Here is a 10,857-nt window from a genome sequence, read left to right as displayed (position 1 = left end):
TTTGTTTTTGGATGGGTTTTTCTGATATAAAACACCTGAACGCGTTTCGTTTTTATTACAAAGAGTTGCAAATCCCTGCAAAAAAATAATTTATGCACAAAGCTCTAAAATATTGTTTTTTCTCTACCGGTCTAGTATCTTGTTTTCTGCATCGTTACAAAGTTTTTTTAACACAGTACAGATACAAGCGCTTATACATACGCGCATACACTCACCTTATGAACGCACACACGCATACCCTATCTCTATGAGCACCTTCGACAAACTGAGTTGGCATATCATCTTGAGATGTACGAAGACACCATAGCCGCCTCTCGTCGTCGACGGGAACGTTTTCTCCTACTGAAAGCGCATCGTCGGAAATCCTAAAATAAATCCAGGACTAATGCGAGCACCAGGACTTGACCCCTGGTGGGTTGGGATATCACTGTCTCTCTAACCATCCAACCACAATAAATTGTTGTGGCATTGTTAAAGAGGTCATAGACGATTCCGAACCCTGCATAACATGGCAACCCCAATAGATTCCCACCTCTTGACATCATATTGGCGCTAGAGGCGGGTGGAGTGGCGATGATTTGGCGGTGGAAAAAGAGGCAGAGATGGTCTTCACGCCTATCTACAGGAGAAAGGGGAATAAGAGGCGAAGGGCTCTCTCGATGATTTTTACTTCTTTTATCCGGTCGGAGTTTTATTTACTTGACACTGACAAAAGTCCTCCCATCACTCTTCATATATTCTCAAAGCATATGAGATATGATGACCCTAACTTTCTCTTCACAAAGACATGTAAGATGACTCAAATCAAGAAAGACATGTAAGATCATTTGAGTTAAAAAAGTACACAGAAGATATTTGCAAACAAAAAAGTAGGACCTTTTTTCTATACAAAGTACTTTTGGCACTTCATTTAAAACCACCTTTTGAAGCATGCAAACTTCAGCTTGCATGGTCTATCACAAGAGCTAAGGGCATCTCCAACCGGTCCCTTATAATTTAGCCCCTCAAATGGCCACAGATACCTTAACCCCTAAATAAATCTTCAGCAACTATTTTAAGTTTTTGTGTATGATGTAGGGTGAAATCCTAGATGGCCAATCTTTTCACACTTGAAGGGCGGAAAGGAACACTAGTAGAAAACGGGCCTATTGTCCCGGTTTGTAAGGGCCTATTGTCCCGGTTTGTAAGGGCCTTTTGTCCCGGTTCTTGAACCGGGACTAAAGGGTTGTTACTAATGCCCTGACCCTTTAGTCCCGGTTCTAACCAGAACCGGGACAGATGGGCCTCCACGTGGCCTGCGCGCTGAGCCCAGGCAGGAGGGCCTTTGGTCCCGGTTGGTGGTACCAACCGGAACCAATAAGCATCCACGCGTCAGCATTTCTGTGGCTGGAGGGGGGTGGGGGTTTTGGGGGTTTTGGGGGGTTAATTTAGGTATTTCATATATTGTGTTAGCTAGCTAATTAATAGAGAGAAGTGTCCTCTCTTATGTCCGTACTTGGTCGACGCTACGTACTATACATATGTATATAGAGGACTAGACACGCTAGCTAGCTAGTAAGCAAACGAAGGAAACAGAAGATCGTCATGAACATATATGCATACAGAGAGAAGTGATATCGACCACCTCTCCTTCTCCGAGAGATTGGTCGAACAACAAGTTCTCGTATATCTATCCGACACTACAGACTACATATATACAATAATTATCTCTTACAAATATAATCTCCTAAATTACGGACGCATGGTCCACATAGTATTCTCCGTCTTCAGCGATCACGTGGTCAAGAAAGAATGCCGCCAATTTCTCTTGAATTGATCGCATGCGATCTGGTGCTAGGAGTTCATTCCGCATCCGAAACATCTAATTTGAAGAAGGGGGTCAATACATATATATATATATATGAATGAATGAAACTCAACACAAATGATGGTAATAAAATAAAATTGAGAATATTGTTATTTACGCACTTCATATTGTTCGTTAGAGTAGCCCCGCTCACAGGTCGTGTGGCGGATGGACTCGCAGACGTAGTATCCACAGAAATCATTCCCTTGTTCCTGCAACAAACACTTTACAAGAAATAGAGGTCAATCAAACTGATAAGCAAGAATGCCAAATGGTATTGATGAAACTGGCGCTTGAATCACTAGGAGATGCGCGGAACATGCTACTATAGTACTTACTTTCGGGTTTCTAAATTCCAGCTCCTTCGACAGTCCCAGAGCTTTTCTGGTGAATTTTCTCCAAACCCTGCCGGACGAAGAAAACAATTACTTGATATCAGAAATGAACAAAGTTGCTGATATGGTGGATAATGATTGATTTAACTTACTTCTCGAGCATTTGAGTCATGTCCGCATACTCCTGGGGATCTTTTCGTCTAGAGTCCAAGACAGTTACTACTCCCTGCTCAAGCCTAATTTCTAGGAGAATATAGTGGTACCTGCGCACGCATGCATAACTCATCAATTACATTACTATAACCTGGACTAATATATAAGGGAAACCGAATATGCACAAGACAGTAACACTCACTTGAAATTGTAAGGAAAGAGTATTATATCTTTGTGTTCATTTATTTTGAATGATCGTAGCAAGTTGGCCTCGGTTTCTGTAGCATGAAATTTAACCTCAGTTGCATCTATGAGATATGTGTTAATGAACCCAATATCACCGACTTGTCTTTTCTTAAATTCGGCGATCTTCAATCTGCATAATTAATATAGTGAGGATAATTATAAATAAATGCAATGAAAGAGCTGAGCTATATAGAGAGACTTAATGACAGAAGTAGTAGTACTTACAGACAGTAGCAGGTGACCGTTGCTTTATCGAGGGCCAATTGATTGAAAAACTGAAGAACTCCTCAAATGGAATAGGCAACAGATCAATTCCAATGAGGTCATGCTCCTTTTTAACTCTCACATACAAAGTACTCCTCCCCCCAGACTCTCTGCAGATTTTCAAGTACCAATCATGCAATCTTCGCATCATCGTTGTTAGAGATTTTTCATCTTTGACGAGAGGCTTCCCGTACTCGTATCTGTGTATCTGCACGTCCATGAAATCATAATGTACATCGTCGGACAGGTAATCTTCAAGATTGCTATAACCGGGCACCATCCTCGGATCGACGATGTCGCTAGGCACCTTGAGCGGGGGGCACGATTGATTCCCTTGTTCGCCGAGCTGGGCAATTTGTTTCCCAGTTGCTCGTCGTTCTTTCATCCTTTGATCACTGACTGTACTTCCCGACCGCTCCGCTTCGGCCCATGTCTTTCCAATAATGCGCTCATAGTTGCCTTTCGGCGGAGACTTGGGTGGTTTTGCCAGGGCAGCTAGAGTGCGCTTCACTTTCACCAGATCTACCTTCTCCTCCGAAGGTGGATGTCTCTTTGCTTTCAACCCTTGAAACCACTCATCCACTTCGGTTCGCGCGATCTTCGCGTTCTCCTCCGGGGTCCTCTCGTATGGTAACTTCTCTGGAGTCTTCAGAGAAGGACCGAATCTGTACGTCCTCCCGCCTCTGACTGTACTGCTAGACACCGGCCGAACAGACGGAGCGGCTGTCTTCTTTACTTGCTTACGAGGCGGAGGAGAAGGACTACGACGCGCTTGCTGACGAGGTGGCGGGTCTCTTCCGCCCTTGCTGACAAGGCGGAGAAGGAGGAGGCTGGCTGCTCGGGCGCGCCAACGCAGGCGGAGAAGGAGGCGGAGTGCCGCCACGCGCCGGAGAAGGAGCCGGCCGAGGGCCCTGATCGTCACTCGCCGGAGGAGGAGGCGGTGGAGGAGGCAGAGTGCCCTGACTCCCCGGAGGAGGAGGAGGAGGCAGAGGCGTCCAGTTCGGAAGGTTGATGAGCTCCTTCCGCCATAGGCATGGAGTCTTCAGAGAAGAACCCAGCCGAGTATCCCCTTCTCCGATAGGGTGGTCAAGCGGGAGGTCCTCAAATCCCTCTGTTATTTCATCCACCATCACCTTAGCATATCCTTATGGAATCGGCCGGCAGTGAAAAGTTGCGCCAGGTTCATTAGGAAAAACAGAGCCAACAGCCGCCTTGACCTTCATATTAATCCATTGCGTCATAAGGTGGCAATTTTGAGCCTTCGTGATAGCATCCACGGGATAGCTGGCAGGAGCCGTCAAGACAAGCTCCGGCTGAAGCAGCTCGGTGGAAGCCACGCTGCTTCTCTGCTGAGATGGCAGGGTAGCTTCAGGGGAAGCTTCAGCAAGTCGTTTGCTGCGATTTTTTTCTCGTTCCTCTATCGCTTGTACCCTTGCGTGCAGCGCCTGCAGTTCGGTCTGCTGCACTTTCTTCCTCCTCTCGTGGCTTTTGTAACCGCTTGCGTCCGGAAACCCAGCCTTCCACGGAATGGAGCCTGGCATGCCTCGTGTCCGTCCAAGGTGCTCAGGATTTCCGAGGGCCTTTGTGAGCTCGTCGTTCTCTCTGTCTGGAAGGAACGTCCCTTTCTGCGCTGCATTGATATAGTACCGAAGCTTCTTCAAGTGTATGTCAAGTTGCTCGTCCGTCCAAATGCACTTCCCTGTTACAGGGTCCAAGGATCCACCAGCCCCGAAGAACCAAGTCCGGCAACGGTCTGTCTAGTTCATTGTCTCTAGTTCGATCCCTTTATCAAGCAGATCAGTCTCAGCCTTTGCCCACTTAGGCCGGGGTTTGAGGTAGCCACCTGACCCCGTGCGATGGTGAAGCATCTTCTTCGCATCATTTTTCTTGTTTGTCTCCGACATCTTCTTACTCTTATCCGATGTCTTGTGGGCCACAAATGCGGGCCATTGATCTCTGATCTTCTCATATTTGCCCTTGAATTCTGGTGTCTCTTTTTTGTCGACAAACCTTTACAGCTCATTCTTCCACCTCCTGAATAGCTCTGCCATCTTCTTAAGAGCAGCAGACTTAATTAATTGCTCTATAACCGGCTTCTCCGGATCCTCCTCTGGCGGTAGGGTGAAATTTGCCTTCAGCTCCTTCCAAAGATCATCTTTCTGCATATCATTGACATAAGACACCTCAGGGTCTTCTTCAACTGGCTTAAACCATTGGTGGATGCTGATCGTGATCTTGTCCCTAACAAGAACCCCGCACTGAGCAGTAAATGCATCCTTTGTCCGGATGGGTTCAATCGGTAGGCCGCCGCGCGCGATTGCTGTGATCTCAAACCTTTCATCCTCGCGCAACTTTTTCTTCGGGCCTAGTCTCTTTACCGAAGTTATGCTCGATCCGGAGGGGTAGGAAAAAGAAGAAAGACGAGAGTTAATTAATATGTGTACGTACCAAAACAATGAATGCATCAATTAGCTAGTCTCAGCACAGGCTTAACTAATATATTTACCTGGCCGGACTCTGTTCGGTCACTGAAGCCGTCACCCTGTTCTTCCGGACCTGCTTCTTCACCTTGCTGTTCTTCCGGACCTGCTTCTTCACCCTGCTATTCTTCCAGACCATCATTGTCGTTAAGAAAACACGACATGACATCACCTCCGTCTAAGATTATGTCCCGCAACCTCTCTTCTGCTTCCTCGTCTCGTCCGTGCTCCATATTCACTACAAGAAATCTGTTAATCCATGACGGACTTCGGGTGACGTTCCTGAAAACCGTCACGGGAACCGTCATGGATGAACAAGACGCGAATAACCTCCAAAACGGCAGCCCCTTGATGACGGGCATTGAAGGACCGTCACAGAAACTGTCATGAATCGACCATCTATGCCTTTTTTTTTCTTTCTTTAGTTGCCATATGAACCGTCATGGATGGCTTCTGCCGATGTGTCTGTTGTACCCGCTTATTTGGTCCACTTGTCAATCAGCCATATATAAAAGTTGGAAAGAAAAGGGCGAGCCTGAAATTTGAGAGAGCGCGGAGATGCAAAATTTTAAGTGGCCAACGCGGCAGGGTGGCAAAATTTTGAGCCAGCCCATTTATACTCCACAGTCCACACACACCTAACCCTAATTCCCCATTCTATCCTCCCGTTCCCTCAGCCGCCGCCACTCCACCAATCTTCCTCCGCCCGCTCCATGCCGGCGCCGCCGCAGAACAGCCTCACCTCTCCCGATCCATCGATCCCCTCTCTTCTCCCCTCTATGTGCGTCGCCCCCTCCCCATCTTTCCCACGGCCACGGCCACGCGCTCGAGTTGCGGCGGTAGTGGTCGCGACAGGTCCATTTCCTCCCGGCGCAGATCAATCCGCCTTCCTCGGTCGCACTCGAGCAGCGCATGTCCCGCCGAAACCCATGATGCATTGTCCATCCAACCAGATCGACACCGACGAGAAGGCCAAGGTGGCGGTAGCGGCGCCGAGCTCGTCGTTCTCTACCACCGGATTTGGAAGTCTCTAATGTCCCGTGCGACTGCCACGGATCCATCTTCGGTCGGCGGCGAGCTATGGTGAGATACAGGTGGCGCCGCCGCCACGGAGCTAGCCACTCCCTTCTGCCATCCGCGCTGCAGCGACAGGCGCTGCCTCTGCGGCTTTGCCAGGGGCCTCTGCCCGTCGCGTACGTGCTGCTCCTCCTCGTCATCTCCGTGGATGGGTTCGTCCCCTTTAAGCTCTGATCTTACCTACTGCAGGGCTAGTCGATTGGTCCGCGGTTCATTTGTATTCTGTCAAAGTTCATTGGTGATGTCCATGGCTACCTGTTTAGTTATTTCTGGGTACATGTGCAATAGATAGGTTCTGTTTCTTGGTACTCTAGAACTGGAAGATATGTTGTGTTAAAAAATGCAAGTCTGTATGTCACGGTCATGTTCTCAATCTGCAAACAAATAAATCCTTGTCATGCTGTTTGTCCATGTGTCCCATATATCCACTCTTCTTCATCGCATACAAGGAGGGGTTCTCAATATGAATTTCATGCCTGGCTCGGATTCAGATTGTTTTGAGTACATTAATTGGCCTGATATTGGATTTGAGTGCATTAAAATAGACCTGATACTGAATTCAGATTGTTTGAGTACACATTATTTAGCCTGGTAATTAGATTCAGATCTCATGTATTGATGTATGTGTTGAGTAATGCTACTGAAGTACTGATCCAAGGGACAACTGAACGAGCAACCCTGCTTTTATGCATGCGAATTTTGACCTATGCCATGGTTAGTAATGTTCCTCATGTGTTGGGGTGTAGTCTATTGTCTGTTTGTCTTAGTTTTGTATGTCAGTTATTTAAGTGCTTAAATGGCAGGTGTGGCAAACTAGGCTTCATCTGGCATTTTCATGGAATTAATGTGCTTGTACTGTTTCAAAATTCAGGAATGGATTTCTTGGAAGTTGGTCTTGTAGCATTTTCTCTTCAAGAAAATGGAGCCAGTGGTTATGATCTATTTTGGCACACAACTTAATTTGTTATCTCTGAAGCTGTAGCCAGTGTTGATGTACTTCTCAAGGTATGTTACTGCTTAGTCTTTATGATGCAGCTAGATTTTTCGTGATTCTGGCATTTTCATGGAATTAATGTGTTGCCGATCCTTCGCTCGTTGGACATACCTTGAGATGCATGATGTGCTCGCCAATGAGGCGCTCCAGCAGGGGCTCAAGGAGTACTCCAGCTAGCCCACACTCTTGCAGCTCTTCATCGACGGCGAGTTAACTGGTGACTGCGACATCACTATCGGTATGTATATATGTGCTTTCTGCCTTCTCCCGTTATTATGGTTCAGGACGTTGAGCCCCTCTGTTACTGGCAGTACACATACATGGTATCTGTTCTGCGAGAAGCTTGTTTTGTAATCTGTCATATATGTTCAGTTGTGGATGATAATGGTCAACTTGGTATGTGGAAACTCCATGTCTGCGTAGACGTTTCAGGCATATAATTTGCTCATGTTGAAGGCATGGTACATTCTTGTACCTGACAGTGTCCATGGCAATGTCAAATGTTTTATAGTTCATTTCTTCACATTCAACGTGCACATGGAACTCTACCTGTGGAATATGTGCTCTGTACTTTCCTTTTCCCACAACTATGGTTCAAAATTTGAGTCTTTCTGCTACGGTTGTACATACCGGCGATATTTTTTATGAATTGTTTTGTGAGAAACTTGTTCTGTGCATCAGACATAGAAATACATTTGTTGATTTGACGTACTTGTAGCAACAAAAATGAGTGGGCGGCCTATGGTTCCTTGAGTATTTTGTGTGATGTAGTCTGTGCGTCTGCTTCAGGGATCATGGATCCTATGCTCTAGCACTTAGCCAAAACTACAGTATCACAAAATATGCATGCCAGTTTTATGACTAGCTTTAGATGGCTTTGTTCTCTCAGCACCAACAACATTACATAATGTCAGCCTCTGGTGCGAGCTAATAACCATGTTGCTCAGACTCTGAAGTTCTGAGGAAGCATCTTTGATGTAAACCTTGAAACTGTATTTTATAACCACAAGCCTCCAGGATGGTATGAATTACCATCCCATAACGTGATGACAACCATTGCAAATTATTTTCCAGATTTACTTATGAGTAACAAAAATCACTTGCCTGCTGTTGGTTCATGAAACCAACTGTGCTCCAGCACTTCCGCACCATGGTTATTGAACTACTACAATAGTATCCCAGTGCTAGAATGCATGGATATTTCTGGAACCAGCGTATCAGTATCAGGTGCATTTTAAAATTAGTGTATCCGTATCAGGTCCATTTTAAAATTAGTACTCCCTCCGTCCCAAAGTTCTCGTATTAGATTTGTCTAGATACGTATGTATCTAATACTAAAATGTGACTTGATACATCCATATTTAGACAAATCTAACACAAGAATTTTGGGACGGAGGGAGTACATGATAAGAAATAGGAAAGCAATGTGCCAGTTCCACCAAGCTGTTCTAATTTGTTTGAGTGAAATATAGAATAACAAATAAATCTCATTCTGTTCTCCAACTCATTGTAGGTGTATCTCCCTAGCTTTTTAAACAATTTACTAGTTAAAGGGTAAAAGAAGGACCAAGACTCACACCGGTAATTGTCCATCTTCCACGAGGAAAATATTTCGCATGTTCATTGTCTGTTAAATGTTTTCTTCTATTAATATTAACAAAATAGAAATTATCACATTAATAAAAGCGATTAATCCCAAGATTCACTATGTAGTCCAACAAAATTATATGTTGTTCCAATCACAAAAGTATTTAATGTCATAGGATAATTGTAGCTCCGAGACCATGGTCGTGGTGTTCGTACAGAAACCAGCCCACTTGCTTCTACATTTAACTTTTAAGGTGTAATTTTTCATTAGTGAGCATGGTAATTGGAAAATGCTATCCATATACAAACCAATTGAAGAATATATATTCTTTAAAAATAATTGAAGAATAGTACATACATGAAATATGAGCTCGCTTGCCCCATGCCACCGGGGTATGCGCCGTGCCAAGATGCATTGCATTTTTTGATGTGGTCTTACAGTTTGTTGACGTGCAGGCAATGTTGAGCATGGGTTGAGTTGAGATATTGGCGTATAAGGTTTTCCCTCCAATGAAGTTGGCGGCAATGGCTGGATCCGTGTCCAGAAATGCATGGAGATGACCCCTGGTTGTCAGTTGTCGTTTGGCCAGCCTTGAGCGGGGCTGTGGTGCTGCAGAATTAACACAGGGTGTTTGTAGTTTTAAGTTTCTTTTTTTGCTAGTCCTTGATAGATGTATTGTTCGGCTATAACTGTAATCTTAAGTTTTTTGTGCAAATTTTTTCTGTTGTATATGGAGTTGATTGCCTACGGATTACAACCTTCCGGTTTATATAGACACCGGATAGGTTTAGGGTTACATATAGTCGGTTACAATGGTAGGAGATCTTGAATATCCGCATCGCCAAGCTTGCCTTCCACGCCAAGGAAAGTCCCATCCGAACACGGGACGAAGTCTTCAATCTTGTATCTTCATAGTCCTAGAGTCCGGCTGAAGGTATAGTTCGGCTACCCGAACACCCCCTAATCCAGGACTCTCTCAGTCGTCGTCGGTCTCCACGTAGTAGTAGGCATCGGCGGTGGCATCTGGCTCTTGAGCTCCCACATCTGGTTGCATCAACCGGAAAGAAGAAGAAAGGGGGGAAAAGGGGTAGCAAAGCAACCGTGAGTACTCATCCAAAATACTCGCAAGTAAGGATCTACACTACATATGCAAGAGTATCAAAGGAAGGCTGTATATGTGGACTGGGCTGCAGAAATGCCAGAATAGAGGGGAGAACCTTGTCCTATCGGAGACTAGCATCTTCTGGAAACCACCATCTTGCAGCAAAAGGAGGGAGTAGAGTAGTATAAAGTAAAGTAGTAGAAGTGTTATCAACCTCGGCCAGAGACCCTTTCTCGACTCCCTGCGAGAAAGCAATCCCAGAGCCATACTCACTAGTGCAGAACCGGGCAATAGCACCGGTTCGTAAGGCCCTTTAGTGCCGGTTCCATAACCGGCACTAAAGTGTAGTCACTAAAGCCCCCCCCTTTAGTACCGGTTCAGCACGAACTGGTGCTAAAGGGCAACCACGTGGCATGAGCCAGCTCCGGGGGCCGGGAACCCTTTAGTACCGGTTGGTAACACCAACCGGTACTAAAATGTTTGGGGGGTTTTTGGTTTTATGATTTCTTTTTCATTTAATTTTGTCTTTTCCATTTTAATTCTTTTTCGTTTGCTGGTATTTTACGATACTACACATTGTATAGAAATAGAATTTCTAGTAGAACCAATCATATATATATCATCAATGTCTCACAAACCACCATATTAATTCACACATACACACATGTATATATAGCTATATACAATTTCTCCTACATATGCATGTTGCCTTCGGAGCCAGTGGCATTAGCCTAATTGGTGCCTTCAGAGCACAATGACAATTGGAAGTGGT

General features: G+C 45.3%; 1 long non-coding RNA gene across 1 annotated transcript; it reads left to right on the top strand.

The window, feature by feature from the left end:
* Positions 1-5,950: 5,950 nt before the first annotated feature.
* Positions 5,951-9,712, top strand: LOC125524363. Its single transcript, XR_007290702.1, has 3 exons — positions 5,951-6,553; positions 7,273-7,633; positions 9,439-9,712. It is a non-coding gene; the product is annotated as an uncharacterized LOC125524363 (long non-coding RNA).
* The last annotated feature ends 1,145 nt before the right edge of the window (positions 9,713-10,857 follow it).

The sequence above is a fragment of the Triticum urartu genome, chromosome 7 (assembly GCF_003073215.2).
Source record: "Triticum urartu cultivar G1812 chromosome 7, Tu2.1, whole genome shotgun sequence".
Classification (NCBI taxonomy): domain Eukaryota; kingdom Viridiplantae; phylum Streptophyta; class Magnoliopsida; order Poales; family Poaceae; genus Triticum; species Triticum urartu.
Note: the sequence above shows the minus strand (reverse complement) of the source record. Positions and strands in the feature narration are given on the sequence as shown.